Below are 16120 nucleotides of genomic sequence, written 5' to 3'. Positions count from 1 at the left end.
CATTATTACTTTTCAATTATTATTCTTCACTACGTGGTTTTTAAAAATATATATTTTTATTTAGATTATTTTTCTTAGTCAAGAGTAGTCAAGACTACTACAAGACCACTACTAAAATAATAGAACTTTCATTTTAAATTAGGGATACAAAAATCCTTATAGAAAAACAATACCTTTACGACTTTCATTAGTTTTATGCTGATGACAACCAAAACAAACCGGAAAATGAATGAGGAAAAACTGGATCCTACCACGTGATTTTTCAGCCAATAAAAATACTCCGACAATAAAAATCTTTTCACCTGACATGTAATACTAATTTGAAATAATGGAATCGACAACAAAAGACAATCTCGAAAATATTTTTTTTTTTTAAATTTTAATTTTATTTTACTTTGCATGTCTTTTTTCTCTTCATTTTCATGCATTGTCATCCAATTCTGAACTGTGTGCCAAATTTGAAGTTTGTAGCTAGTCGGGAAGTTAGTTTAAAATCGATTATAAAATTCCACCCGGACAGACATACACGAAGGCAAGTTTATATAAACCAGGGTTGGGTTTTTGACGTCAAAAAGTGGTTTTTGACATGACAAGGGTATAATACTGGTTTAAACCGTCAAAAACCCGTCAAAAATGTCAAAAACTGAAGTTTGCCAAGAAAATATATAAACTTCAAAACTACCAACAGTTGCCATGCATTATATTGAAATTTAATTATACTATAGGTAATCAGCAGGTTTTAAAATATTTTTTAATTAAAATTAAGGTAAAATAACAGATTTAAAATCTCAGAAATTTATATTCAAGTGCATGTGCACAAAATATTGCACAAAAATTGTTGAAATATTTATATTTAAAAAAAAAAAAAATTAATTTTTTTTTTTGGTACTTAAGAAAATTAAAAGTTTATTACTATGCATTTTTGACATATAAGGAACATATAACTAATATTTATAAGGAATTTACAAGTTATGTTGTATAAATACAAACTTGATATAAGTGTATAAAAATTTTTTTTTAATGTTTTACCGAATATCTTTATTATCCAGTATGTTAATTTGAATTTAAAAGTAGTTATATTTATGAATAATGATAAATATAATTCATATTGTTTATTATATTCATTTATAATTATTACACTTATCATTTTAAAACAATTTTTATCTCTTAATTTTTTTCTCTCCACTTGTATTAAGAATACAAATAATGCATATCTTGAAAGCAAGAAGTAATTATTCAACAGCTGAATATTTAGATATTCAACAAAACTATATCCTATTCAGCACAATGAAATTCACAAGTATTTGGATAAACTAAATTTTCAGCATAGTAAATGAATAGGCTGAATATACTGTAAATCGACACTAACTACTCTGTGTATTTAACAGAAAGCACTTAAATTTGTATTGTCTTATGTTAAAAAGATTATTAAGAAGATTTAAAAGAATATTAAAAAGATTTTTCTTTAAAAGAAGATGTCTAATGTACAAAACTGCTAATGTTTATCTTTAAAAATGTCTAATTTTTAGTATAATCTATACTATACACTAAATTTGGTTATAAATAAATTTCTTAATAATATCACTGCAAATTTTCAATAACACATGAAAATGAATACATAATATTGCAAAAGATGTAAGTTTTCAAAAGTACAAGATTTTGGTTACTATTCAAAATATAAGTGTTTCTTCAAAATTTTAAATTTATTTTTTCTAGAACATTTAGAAACACTATCCTTTATAAAAAATATATAAATTTTATGTATTAATTAAATTTCACACATGAATATAGGTTTTTGACATTTTCGACATTTTTGACAGCGAGGTTTTTGACGTGACGGTTTAAACTATGGTTTAAACTGTCAAAAACTGTCACATGTCAAAAACCTGCCAACCCTGATATAAACGTGGTAAAATACAAAAATATAAGCAATCTATAATATTTTTAAAAAGTTTCATATATTTAACCGGGCACTCTTCGTGCATAAAAATCGTAAAAAAGAAGTAATAAAAAAAAAATTAAAATCAATTCCTACTTAGGCGAACAAAGAAAATTTTTATTTTAGTTAGTTTTTATTAAATAATTACAATTTTTTCTTCCATATGAAACTAAAATTAATTAATTAAATTTAACTAATGAATGAATGTATGAAAAAACTGTATTAACATCAAGTGTCATCCACTACAATTTTGAAAAAAAATTTTTTGAACCTGAATGGATGAATGAAAAGTATTTTATGAACGATTGAACATTTGAACAAAATATATAAATACATATAGGGAGAGTGAGAACTAATAGTTGAAATTGAAAAAAAAAAGGCGGCGCGTGTTATCAGACAACTATAAAAGTATAAATTTGGTGACGTGGACCACACGTGATACCACGTCATGTTCATTATTGAATTTATCTGACACAGTGAATATAAAATAATTGGGTATAATATGAAAAAAACACAACTACTTCGATTTAGTAGGAACAACATATGACGTAATGCTAAACGAATGAAATTTAGTTGTTGTTTATTTAGTTATTGTTATTAGTAGTTGTTGTTATTTGTTTTAGTTGTTGTTGTTTATTTAGTTGTATTTAGTTTCAATAACTTTTCTTTATAATGCAATAAAATCTGGCGAGCATCTATTTAAACGATCGAACACTTCGTTTGTTTATTTGTGGCTTGAAGTTAGGCTCGCAGAAAATGCCGTTCATGGGTTAAATTTAGTAGGAACAACACAACCTGTGACGTAGGCTATATTATACCCAATTGAATATTTAAATATGCGCAATAAATTATTTTCTTGCTCAAATGGAGCTATAATTTAGAAATTTTCGCTAATGTTATTTTTAAAATATGTGAAAAACTGAATAGCTTATTATCTGGGCGTCAGCGTGACGTCAACGTCCAGCTGACGCCAACAAAATACTGGTTTGTTAGCTCAAGGCCTGGTTTCTTAGAACTAGCGCCTTATCTGGGCGTCAGCGGAGAGTTGACGTAGAGCTGACGCCAAAAAAATACTTTTTTGTTAGCTCAGCGTGAGCAGTTGGTCCAACGCAGACATTATCACTCATTGCGCATGCGTTAATAACGTAAACAAATATTTATTTTGAATTTATATTGATTTTGTTATTGTCGACCAGTGTTTTAGAGAGCAAATAATGACTTTGTCCAAGAAAAAACACATTATAGCTGAGCTAAATGAAGAGTGCTATGTTTAATGAAGAAGCTATAAGTATAAAATAATTAAATTTTTCGGAACGTTTCGAAAATATAGCCATAGACCTTCTTCTGTGTGGCATAATAATATAAATAAATTTAAAAAAAGTACTTTAGAAAATTTTCAAAAAGTAACAATAAACCCTCTTCGAAAGGTATAATAGTATCGAAAAATTTAGAGCAGTAAATAAATTTAAAAAAAAAAAAAATTCAAAAATACGTCTACGGACCATCTAAAAAAACATTTAAAATTATATTTTTCAAGAACAAACTTTTAATTTAAAACAAAACGGAATTAATATAGTTCAAGATTTAGACTGGAGGAAATTTTAAACTCATCTTTTCACCTTTGGATATGAATTATAATTAATCTCCTTGATTACTTATTTAAGACAAAAAAGTTTTAATAAATTTATTTTCTCGTAAATTAAAAACACTTGTTAAGTTTTATTTCTGAAGGCGGAAATATACAATAGTCAAAATTCCGGAAAATATTTTGCACATTTATTTGTCCGATAAATTTAAAAATAATTGTTGAGATTCACCGTCAGCTGAATCAAACAAGAGGGAAAAAAGTAATTATAATTGTATTTTTCTTCAGGAGATTTCTATTTGAAAGAGATTCCAATTTTCGTTTTCCCTATTTTAATCCCTTCAGGTTTTAAATGAAAGAATTTTCTAGTCCTTTTTCTTCCCCTCTTTTCATTTTCTTTCTTATTCCCAAATATTTACTGTGATTTGAAAAGAGAAATTACTTTTAACTAGAATTTTCTGATGATCGCATTTGCACATACACTGAACAAATCTTTCAGAAATCTGTATTTACTTACAATTCCACATTGTTTGCCTTCTTTTTATCATTATTATTATTCATTAATAACACGATATTATAGGCAAACTAAAATAAATACATTTCTATATGTTCTTGTTCTCATCGTATTAAACATGCGTTCTATTGAATTTTTTTTTTTATCAGTGTTAGATGTTAGAACCATTTGAAACTTTAATTATTGAAATAGTTTATTCTGAATAGAAAATTGAACTTACATGAATACTCTTAATAGTATTCGTTTTAATAAAATCCTCCATTTTTTTCGGGGGGGGGGATAGCTTTTATTTTTTTCATTTTCAAAAATTTTTAAATCCTCCATTATGCAGAGATTTATACGGAAAATAAATTAATCAACTTTTAAAATTTTGTTTTTGAAAAATTTTAATTAATATACGTACCGTTTGAACAATTTCATGTCAATTATTTCAGTTTTAGGAGAAAATGTTATGACAATTTTTTTTTTATCATAATCAAATTACAACTTCAATCTAGTCATATTTTATATCGGAACACTACAGAATTTTTGTTTTTTATGCGTAGAAGCTCTATTGGTGCATTATTGGTAAAAACTTTAATTCTTTTTAAGTTAGCTGCAAAAAAAAAAAAAAAAAAAAAAATCTAACATATTTTAACACCAAAAAGTTGAATTGGCATTTCGGCTGATATTAGTAGCCGTGAAATTTACGAAAGTTGCTGTTTTGAACAACGCTCTGAATATTACAGCAGACTGATGTATATTTCACAATATGCGGTAACTGACAGTGCACAAAGCTGTCAGAAACAGCATAGTGAAATTGTCAACAGAGTGCTGTAGTATTTACATCATTGTCAGAAGCAGCACAGTGGGAAATTGTCGACAGTGTACTGTATTATTTACATCAATGTCAGTTACATCATTATTTACATCATTGTATTACATATTCTGGAATTTACAAGAGTAATGAAATACTTATAGTAAAATTCAAAACAGTAATTTTGTAAATTTTACAGAAATTTAAAAAAATTTCGTAAATTTTTTTTTTACTATTTTAATAAAAAAAAAATTAACTTCTGTTTTTTTTTTTTTTTTTTTTTTTTTTAAACTGATGCTTGTGTAGGAATATGACACCTCTTAGTTCCTTTATGTACAGTAAAATAAAAATAAAAATTAGAGTACTACATTCAGATTCCTTAAATGTCATGAAATCGAACATTTCAGTATGAATACTGATTTGCCAATAGCTGTTTAGGAGAATCAAAAATATAACTATTGAAAAATTATTAACTTGAATGTATTGTTATTTATCACTAACAATACTGAATGGCAATTATTTTAAGCTTTACATTTTATTATTCATTTTCTGAAGCTTTTGTCGTACTTAATATCATTTCACCATTTCGTTAACAAGAATGTAAAGATTCCTAGTGCAAGTCATACTGAAACTTTTAGTGGCCTATATCAATCAAATCTGCATTTTTTTTTCCTTCAAAATTTTAAAATGAGAGGATTTTAAACAAAAAATATAATTATGAATTAAATATATCCGTATTATGTATTATTCGTATCATTCGCTAATGAAATAAATCAAATCACTTTTTTGAAATTTATTTATTGTTTAAATATATATACTCATTGATTTTGTTTTATATTTTTCAGATTTCTATTTGGACGAAAAGCAATAAATTGAGCATCGAAAATGTAATGTTCTACAACTTTTGAATGAGTCTGTAAGTAGGAAATTGTATATTTTGTTAAATTATTACTTTATTTTACTAGATTTTTTTATATTGAGTTTCAATTCTTATTTTGTTATCAGTGAACATTTCTATGTTTATCAAATAATGTAGTGTTAGTGCAGATTCAAAACTCGGAAATTTTATTGAATAATGTTTTTATATTAAATAGTTATTAACTAATTATTTTTCTAGAATATTTATTTTTATTTATAATTTTATTTGACTATGTTTTTTTAAGTATTTTTATAAAAAAAAATTTTTTGTGTGTAAAATTGTAATATTTTAAAAAGAATTACATGAAAATTTGACAATAAATAAAAAAAACTTATTTGTATTTACTTGTTTTTACTTTCGTTTTTATAATTTTGCAATTAAGTTTTTTTTAGGAACTCCTTTTTATTAAAAATAGTATTTTAAACAACGCAAAAAGTATCAGATAACGAATAAATTCATAACATAAATTCATAACGAATAAAAAAAAATTTTGTTCTTTTTTTTATTAGGTTAAAATATTTTACAAGTATTTAAATTTCACTTTAGGAAGAAAAAAAAAATTTTTTATTATTTTTTTGTGAAGCTGAAATATTAAAAACATAATGTTTAAAAATATAACGAATTTTTTTAAAATCGCAATTATAGATTTATTTGTTTTTGTAATTTCGAAATTTTTTAAGTTTCTTTTTAAGTAACTCTTTCTTCTAGAAAATATGATTTATAGAATATAATTTAAAAAGTCATGACGAATAATAAAAATAAATTATTTAATTATTTATTAATTAAATTTGATTTAGATATTTTACAAGTATTTAAGGTTTCACTTTTGGAAACGTTTTGTAATTATCATTTTCTTTCCTTTTTTTTGTGTAACTAAAATATTTAAAACATATCACTAATTGTTTAAAAATGTAATTGCAAAATGATTTGATTTTGTAATTTGGCAATTATTCGAGTGATTTTTCTTTTTGGGAATGGTATTTTTTTTTTAAAAAAAAATTCTAAAATCATGACGTATAACAAAAATAAATTGTTTGTATTTTGTTTTTATTATCATTATTTGCTATTGAACTATTTAAGTTTCACATTAGGAAATATTTTACTTTTTCATGGATTTAAAACCCTCAAAAGATAATTTTTAAAGCAATTTTGACGAATAATCAAGCTAAATAATTTATAATAATTTTGTTCTTAATTCTTATGATTTTTTTTCTAATCATATATTTCAAACATTTTTTCAAGCATTCCTTTCCAAAATAATCCAATTTAGATATTTAATAATCTAAAAATCTTTTAAAGTTTTATATCAGGTCAATAATTCAATTAAAAATACAAAAAAAAAAATACGTTTTAAGTACGAAAAATTTAATTTAAAAGACAAATGTAAAATAGTTAGAATTTTACTTCTACTCTCCATCATTTGTGAAACTGTCCTACCATAAATAAAAGAATTTGGGACAAAGTATATTGTGCAACGTACATACACCACATTTTCGCATTTTTTTATTATCCATGAGCTATGGGCAAAAAACGTCACGATTTCCTTGCATGCAAGAAGTTCCTTTGTCGTATAGTTATTGAGAGAAAATTCTAAAACATGAGTAACTATTACAAACTCACATTTGTCATGAAAATATCATATTCGTTGCAATACAGCATCATATCATGCAACTACAGAGGCTTCAATAAACAACCTTAAAGAACTCAAACATGCGAATGGATTTTACAACATCTTATATTTATTTTATTTTAATTTATAACAGTCGACCGAATTTTCGGGTTAACGACTGCTAGTGTTCAACTCCGTTGTCTTGTAATTTTGAACCCATTCCAGAAGACAAGGGAACTCGTGGATTAAGTATTGGGAGAAATTTGCCTTCGGGGAGAACTTTTTGATGGAACTAACCCGCGTTTGCGTTACTTGGAGAGGAAGACCACGAGAACCTCTCACGGTTAGCCTGACAGCAAAGGGACTCTAACCCATGATCTGTTTACCATTGAGGATATTTTACGTCAGCACTGTGGTCGGTGCGTTGAACCTAGGTCACTTCATTGGGAGGCGAGTGCTCTATCCCCTGAGCCAATCATATAGTTATAAACATTATTATACGTTAACTTACTAAAGCTAGTTCCAAACGATCACTTAGAACAGTGTTTCCCAAAGTGTGGTACGCGTACCCCCAAGGGTACGTGAACAGCTTTACGGGGGTACGCGTTCTTATGCGAAATATCTTACAACAAATGAAAATTTCAAAAAAATTTATTTAAAAACGAAGCTAGCCATTAAAATGTACGATTACGTATCTTCCTATTGGCTTTTTTTTGCAGAGTTAACAGTTAATAATTAGTGGTGTCAACAGCCAGTTGCGATTTGTAACTTTCGTGCAATTTTCTTATAGTAAAAAATGTGTTCATTTTTTTATTAGGGGTACACAGAGTTACGAAAAATTTAGAAAGGGTACACAAAAACCATAAGTTTGGGAAACACTGTCTTAGAAAATGCAATAGAACATGTTAAAAATGAATTTGGGCTCTATTTTACAGAATAAAATATTTGAAAATGCTGACAAGTCTCTACACGTCTCTAATATTTTATTCAAAGTAATTTTATTTCGTTTTTAGAGCAATGAGTATAATGGTATTCTTGATGTGGTTAATATGTAAATGGGAAACACCAGCAGCAGTTGAAAGTATTTCCGGGGAGGGTTTGTAATTGAAAATAATTTATGATTTGCCACAAACTAGTACGTGTTTTCAGTATGTTTATCCGCCCTCATCTGTCACGGTATGCCACGGATTGTCTGTGACAAAATTTTTCAACTTCTTTACTTTTTCTGTGGGTGTGGTTGACAGTGGAAATATTAAATCATATCTACCTCATACATACTTCAGTTGAATACTGAATGTTGCAGAAAAGTTATACTTTCTAATTATTTTTCATAAGTTAAAAAGAAAAGATCTACATTTTTATAACAACGCTCTAAAATTCGTGATTTGCTTAAGTATTTTAATGCAAGGAACGTGCCGGATTATAATTTGCTGCAACTTCAATAGGGTGCAGACTTAAACCGTATTACCATGTAAATTAATCCTTTTCAAACTTGATTACATGGTTCAACTTCAATGGAAACACAGCTCAATTGAAATTTTTTTGGTTGCCGAAAATTTGCACTGTTAGAAATTTTTAGGAAGAAATGGTTAAATGACAATTTAATTAATTGCTATTTTACCATATTCAGACAAAGCGGTCAAATAACCATAAATAAGATGGTAATCAAACTGTTAACTGTGAGAAAAGCCGTTCTAATACGGGTAAACAACCAGGATTTTATCGCACCAACTAAGTCCACTTAATGAAGCCAATTTGTTCCTTGCAACTGCGAGCATTTTATAGCTGAGTGGGTGAATCTGTCTATCTCATGGACTAAAGAATTGGGATTTGAGTCCCAGCATTGACACCACGATATTTCCACCATTCCCTTCACTACATGAAGAATTTTCAGTGTCCTGCACTCTCCAATGCCCATTAACTTAACGAAAAGCCTAACTTCTCTATCCAGTTAAAAAAAAAAATTACGGTTTTGAAACTATGCTAGTAGTAAATGGTTTAAAAAAACTTATAGTTTTGAATTTATGTTTGCCGAAGATTACTATCATACTAGAAAACCATACTATTAAACCATGCTAATTGGAAATGGTTTCAAAATCATAAAAAGAGTAAAAAATGTTCTTTACCCTAAACTTTACGGTTAATCGGGTGTACAGACTGCTGCTGATTATTTTATTATAATTTTTGAATGAAAATTCTAACAGTGTGTTTCAAGGTATTATGTTGGCAAGTTTCTTTCACACTGAAAAAACCCATTCTGGAGGAAATATGTTTCTTCCAACACAAATGGAAGAAATATCAAATAATAATGCCTTTTTATATTTGATATCATTTATAACTAGTAAAACTTAATTTGGTAATTTCGTAAAGAATCATAATCATCTTTTTCTTACATAATTTAAATAAATTATTTAAATAAAATTTTTAAACTAATAGTATTTTACTAAAATATTTCGATACGAGAGAGCTAACTCATTAATCAACAGAGCGCTCAAGTACACTCTTTCATACACGTCATAATTACGGGGAAAAGAAAGAAAACCAAGAAACAAACAAAAACTAATGGATAAAAAGCAGTTCGTAATTCAAGTAAAAAGTAATATATGCTAACAGATGGCAAACATTATCAAATAATGTCAACTTCAAAATTTTATTAACAGAAGATAAATAAGACTTTTGTCAGAAGAGGCTCATCCCTCCCATTTTCCCCTATATAGTCAAATGTTCATAAAATTTAAACAGCATTATGATGTATAACTTTTAATTGATTGACAGGGACAGGTCAAGACAAATATGGACCATAAACCCTCTTAATTATCCTTAGCTATTACTAAAGATTTTAAAAACAACCGGCTAATAAGTTTAGTTTGGGGAAAAAATCCTGGAAAAAAAAGATCTAATCTCTTCATCAGCTCACATATATATATATATATATATATACAGTCAAACCCCCCTATAGTGAACCTTCAAGGGACCGAAATTTCAGTTCACTATAACCGGGAGTTCACTATATCCGTTACGCAGGCAATTTGACTAATGGTTCCCAATCTACTCCCTTTTATTACACATTATTCAAATAAAAGACTGGAAAACATTATGTATAGCAAAAAATGTGTTATTTTTCATTACTCTTCGTCTTGAGTACAAAAAAAAAAAAGTAATCTTTAGCTGATGAGCAATCCTCAACATCAGATATGGAAACACTTCCCGACTCTCAGATAATTTTTCTTGAATTTCTGTTATTCCACTTTTTAAACCCGTCTAACCTGCCATTCGAGCACATAAAAGTAGTTTCATTAAATCGCGTACCAAATTCATCGACATTTGTCCAGATACTGGAAAATTGCGACTTCTTCGATTGGTGAACCACTTCAGTAATGTATCTTCAACATCCTTATGATCTGCCTTCATCAACTTTTTTCTGCAATCTAAATCTGCCTGCTAAATTTTTTTCATGAGCAGAAATTATTAATTGCCTACATATGGAAAATTTGTTGCAAACTGCAGATTTGGGTAGTTTATATTCCCTGAAAATATCAGCTTGACTGCATCCATTTTCAATTTTTCCCATTTATGCTCGCCATAGTTAAATTTGAGACACTTGTCAGGGACTAATAACTTGTTTACAGGATTTTTTAACTGAACTGATAACAGAAAGGAGTTGAAATGAGGGCCTTATCAACACATATTAGTGTCCAACCCTTTGACCAATAATAAATAATTATTCATTCCCTTTGACAGAAAATGCATAATGATCCCACTGACACCTTACAGGTGGATCATCTGCCTGAGTTGGAAACATCTTGGTTTGTTTAGGGATGGGAAAGTGAGATAAAAAAAAAGCAAACAAGAAAAAATGCTTATCGCTACATTCTCCTCTATAGATGGTTCTAAAAATCGGTATATGTATTTATTTTGAAGTAGAAATTTCAAAATTATTGTAAAAAAAAAATGGGGAAAAAATCAGTCGAAGACAGAAAAAAGTTCATTATATCCAACTTCCTCACTTTTTTGGTTCACTATATCCGGAAGTTCACTATATGCAATAAAATATATATAATAAAATATATATAATTCACGCGTGTACTTTCTACTAATCTAGTTTTTCCATCTAATCATTTTTAGCAAAATATTTATTCAGGAGAAAGTCTTAAAAAATTTAAAAACTCTCAATTGAAGCTTTTTTTTCCCCAGCTAAGTTTACGTATCTATACGTTACAACTAAATATGAACAAATTATTTTTCATACTTAAGAAAAAATATTACTATTTACTAATTTTTAAAGCCCCTCAGAAATCGTAAGTCCTAGGCCTAGACCTATTGGACCTAAGCGATACTCATGTCTAATTTTCAAAAAAGTTTCTTTAAAAAAAAAAAAAAAAAAAAAAAAAAAAAAAAAAAAACTGATATTAAACAGATTAGATGTGGGGGGGAACTGCTCTTCTGTAGTTAGTGCTTTTTTTTCTTTTCTTTTAGTAACGGAAGTCTGTTACTTTTTCTTTGTTTCAACCTTGTGGCATCATTAAGAATAAAAGCGAGCATCAAGTTGACCTAGATGAAGAGGGCGCGCATTAATTTTATTATAGAGTCTGTCGGCGGTGGAGTAGAGTAATTAACGATGGCGCTTTTGAAGGTCATTAATTAACCGGGATTTTTGAAACCTCTAAATGTTCTATTGATAGCTGTTCTTTTCTCCTCCTCCTCCCACTTCCCCATCTTTTGTTCATCAATTTAATGGAGGGAGTTAAGACGCATTCTTTCGTTTGCGATCGAAGTTTAGCACTTTTGAAATCAGCGTTGACGAAGTCTCCTTCAAAAATATTGAATTAATAAAATCCTTCGTAAAATTTCATTAATTTATGTAAATTATCTAAAGACAAATTTTGCAATGTTGAAACTTCACCGGAAATCGGAAACTAATAATAGATAATAATAGTGCATTAAGTAATTTAGGTTTTAATCTCTAATAACATTTATTTTTTTAAATCCAAATTCGCCGTTTTAGATAAATTAATTAATCATTGGAATATTTTTAACAGTATTCTAAACAAGCAATATTGCGTTTTCTTTATAATATTTTTAAATGTTTAAAAATCTAATGTTTTTGCAATAAAGCTGGCAATTTATTTAGAAAGATAAATTATGTGATTGAAAAAAAAATGATTATTTTAAAAGATGAATTTTAAAAAGATAAACTATTAAAAACGACCTGAAGTCATTTGATTACTCTGAACTGGTTAAATTCGCTATAAAATTAGATATTTCTTATGTGTATACCATTTGTCAGAAATATGTTTTATAAATAATAAATAAATATTACGGAACATACTTCAAAATAAAAATTTGTTTCTGGCTTGAAATATCTAGATAATTCTATTACATTATTATATTTTATTATATTTCTTTATTATATTTTTTAAAGCACTTTTAAATTTTTTTCCCACTCATCAAATTAACTTTGATGTATCTTAAGAACTAAGAATGCTCTTTTATTTCCAGCTAAGAAATTAAGTACATCGAAAAGACGTTTCTTTTCTTTGAAATATCATCCATGTCTTACGAGACTACATTCGCATGTGAAAGTTTGACCCAAGAGATAAATTATCTATTATTCATAATGGCTAGCTTAAATATTAGTTAAACGTGACTCTAAATATATGCTATAATACTCGCTTGTTAACTCATAACAACACTGGCATTTAAAATTGCGTCCTTTTATTGACATACCATCAAAGATTTGTACCCATCAAATTTGAATATTAATTGTGTATTTTGAACCCAATCCAGAAGACAAGTGAACTCCTGGATCAAGTATTGGGAGAAATTTGCCTTCGTGGAGAACTTTTTGATAGAACTAGCCTGCATTTGCGTTACACGGTTAGGAAAACCACGAATACCTCCCACTGTTAGCCAGACTGCAAAGGGACTTTAACCCATGATCCGTCTACCACTGAGGACGACAGCACTGTAATCGATGCAAGCCGAATGTTCCTGTTTACACGCTAAACTAACGTAAAAAGTAATTACCAAGAATCGCTACAAACTACTGTTTTTTTAATCATACTACTTGTAGTGCGTTATTTTCGACCACTGCTTGTTCCTTAGTAACTATCCAATATTAGTAATTAGACTTTACAATTAATGTGAGGAGATATTTTACGAATAGAATCCAGCAAAATTGAATAAACCATTTATTCCACAACGGATTACTATTAGGAAGGCAGTATTGATTCCTGGTAGTAAAAGAATTTGAATAGAAATAATTCTTTTCACTTAACGAATTACTGAAGCCTCTCTCTTTAAATTACTTCATCCAAAGCTCGCTCTCTTTTTTTTTCACGTACAAAATAAGTGCTCTTTTTTCTTGTTCCTTACGATCAGTGCTCCCAGTGATATATTTCACGAAACGTCAGCTCATGAATTCAATCTGTGTGTTGCATTCGAAGGTTACCATGGCGACCGCCAATCAGCTCCAAGTTTGCAAGTTCGACCATGCATACAAAAATAGATCCGTTAGATTCTTTTACTTTGATAATCGGGACTGTCCTAAAAGTTACAAAAAAAAAAAAAAAAAAATTTTACATTTCTATTTCTTTTTATGGAAGTGGGTAGGGAAAATTTAAACAGTGGACCATATCTGTGTCATTAAGTAAAATAAAGATTTAAAAAAAAAAAATGGAAAGATGTTAATTTGAATTTAATTATCACTAGGTTTAATTACTTAATATACAGACAGGATATACATATGTATTTATATTAAATTACGGATTTAGTGTTAAATTACATTTTTCATCTATTGCTTTTACTATTTCAATACCGTAAACCGGGGCGAGTTTACCCATTTTTTCAGTTTGTCAACTTTCAAGTGGTCAAACTTTTGTAAATATTAAAAAAAAAAAGGCTTTTAATAGGTGTTTCGGAATCGCTATTTATCCCTCTTTAAAGCTGCGAAATCGATTTTAGAAAATATTAACAGTTACGCTGTTACTGTATATTTTTATAGAACTGCTGACAAATCTCTCGTATGGGGCGAGTCTACCCATTCTACTAAAATGAATGTTAACATTGTAAATAATTAAATTTTACTATTAAATTGTTATTTTAGTTACTATATAGGATATTTATGAAGTAAAACTTTATTATATATTCCATTTTTTTATTCATAAAATAACACAAATTGAGTATTTGATCGATTATCACATTTTGATCACAGTTTTGTTTTTATAATCATTAACATTATAAAATAACATTTTTTTCTGATTATTGTTGATAAAAATAAATTAAAATTAATATAAATTTACAATTAAATAATTAATAAATAATAATAATTAAAGATTATTAACAAAATCGAAATTCAAACATTGGGAATCATGAAAAATCCTTTTCCCATTCTTTTGGGAGGTAATAATAATTTATAAATAATAATTTATTTAACTAGCATTAAATAAAAAAAAGTTAATTTTGTAATATAAAAATTTAAAAAATAGGTAAAATAAACATATTTTATATTTACATTTATATTTAACTTATAAATTTTCTTATTAATGATAAATTTATCAATGCAGAATTAAAATAATATACTCAAATTCATTTAAAATGACTTATTTTAATATAAACAAAGTTCTAAATTATATTATTATGCTTTATTAAAACTAAATACGAATGGGTAGACTCGCCCCGCGAATTCTGCTTTTTGTTTACAACAGCAAAACTTACATTATTTTTTTTTTTTTCATATAAAATTAATGTAATCTTGGTCTTAGGTAAGTTTATCACTTAACCAAAGTGAAAATAATAATAATAATAATATACTTACGGAGCACCAACTAAAAGTTTGCTGATTTTCAATACAAATCCCTCAAAAGACGTTTGAACAGGTCGGTTAAAAAGACACAAAATAAATAAAAACGGATCTAACTACTACAGCGCCATCTTCCTTAGAGTCTGAACTAAGTCCTCCGTCGGTAAAAATGTTTTTATTTGCAATTTAAAATAGTGAAAATTAAATAAAACTAAAATGGGTAGACTCGCCCCTGGATGGGTAGACTCGCCCCGGTTTACGGTACCTTAGTAGATTGAACATTTTTAACTTCTTATTTTGTCACTGTGAAATGATTTTGAGAGAACTAATCGAAATCAAAGCTTTGAGCTTGAAATTTGTTACCTAATTACATGTAACACTTCGTCGTTTGTGATTCCTTTTTGTTTAATTATAGAATTGGAGCCGTTATGGCTCAGGGGATAGAGCGTTCGCCTTCCAATCAGGTGAATCGGGTTCGAATCCTAGCGATGGCTGGTCGATGCGAATTCCGTATCCCGCTTTGCACCGATCACAATGCTGACTTATATCCTCATGTGGTAGAGTGGTGGACGAATCATGGGTTAGAGTCGCCTTTTCGTCGGGCTAACCGTGGGAGGTTGTCGTGGATTTCCTCTCCATGTAACGCAAATGCTGGTTAGTTCCATTAGAAAGTCCTACACGATTACAAAATTTCTCCCTAAACTTGATCCGGGAGTTCCCTTGTCTTCTGGATTGGGTTCAAAATTACAAGGCTGCGTAGTTGAACATTAGTAGTGGTCGTAAACCCAATTTGGGTCGGCTGTTCAACGAAGGTTATAAAATAAAATTAAAACAATAGCATTGGTTTGGAGTTCTTTAAGAATCTGACTGATCCGAATGTAAAATAGGTAGGTTTTTTTCAAAATTTACTTCCCAATAGAGCTGCACAATGGGCTATTGGTGACAGTGTGGGAAACA

The 16120-nt window shown here is 28.2% G+C and overlaps 1 long non-coding RNA gene across 2 annotated transcripts in view; it reads left to right on the top strand.

Moving 5' to 3' along the window:
- Positions 1-16120, top strand: part of LOC107451852 (uncharacterized) — a 204140-nt gene that overhangs the window by 102730 nt on the left and 85290 nt on the right. For both annotated transcript variants that reach the window (XR_015428582.1, XR_015428583.1), the window contains exon 5: positions 5680-5750. This is a non-coding gene — a long non-coding RNA (uncharacterized LOC107451852). The remainder of the gene's footprint in view (positions 1-5679; positions 5751-16120) is intronic.

This window comes from Parasteatoda tepidariorum, chromosome 1, assembly GCF_982258835.1.
Source record: "Parasteatoda tepidariorum strain Cologne lab strain chromosome 1, Ptep-v5.0, whole genome shotgun sequence".
NCBI lineage: Eukaryota > Metazoa > Arthropoda > Arachnida > Araneae > Theridiidae > Parasteatoda > Parasteatoda tepidariorum.
Note: the sequence above shows the minus strand (reverse complement) of the source record. Positions and strands in the feature narration are given on the sequence as shown.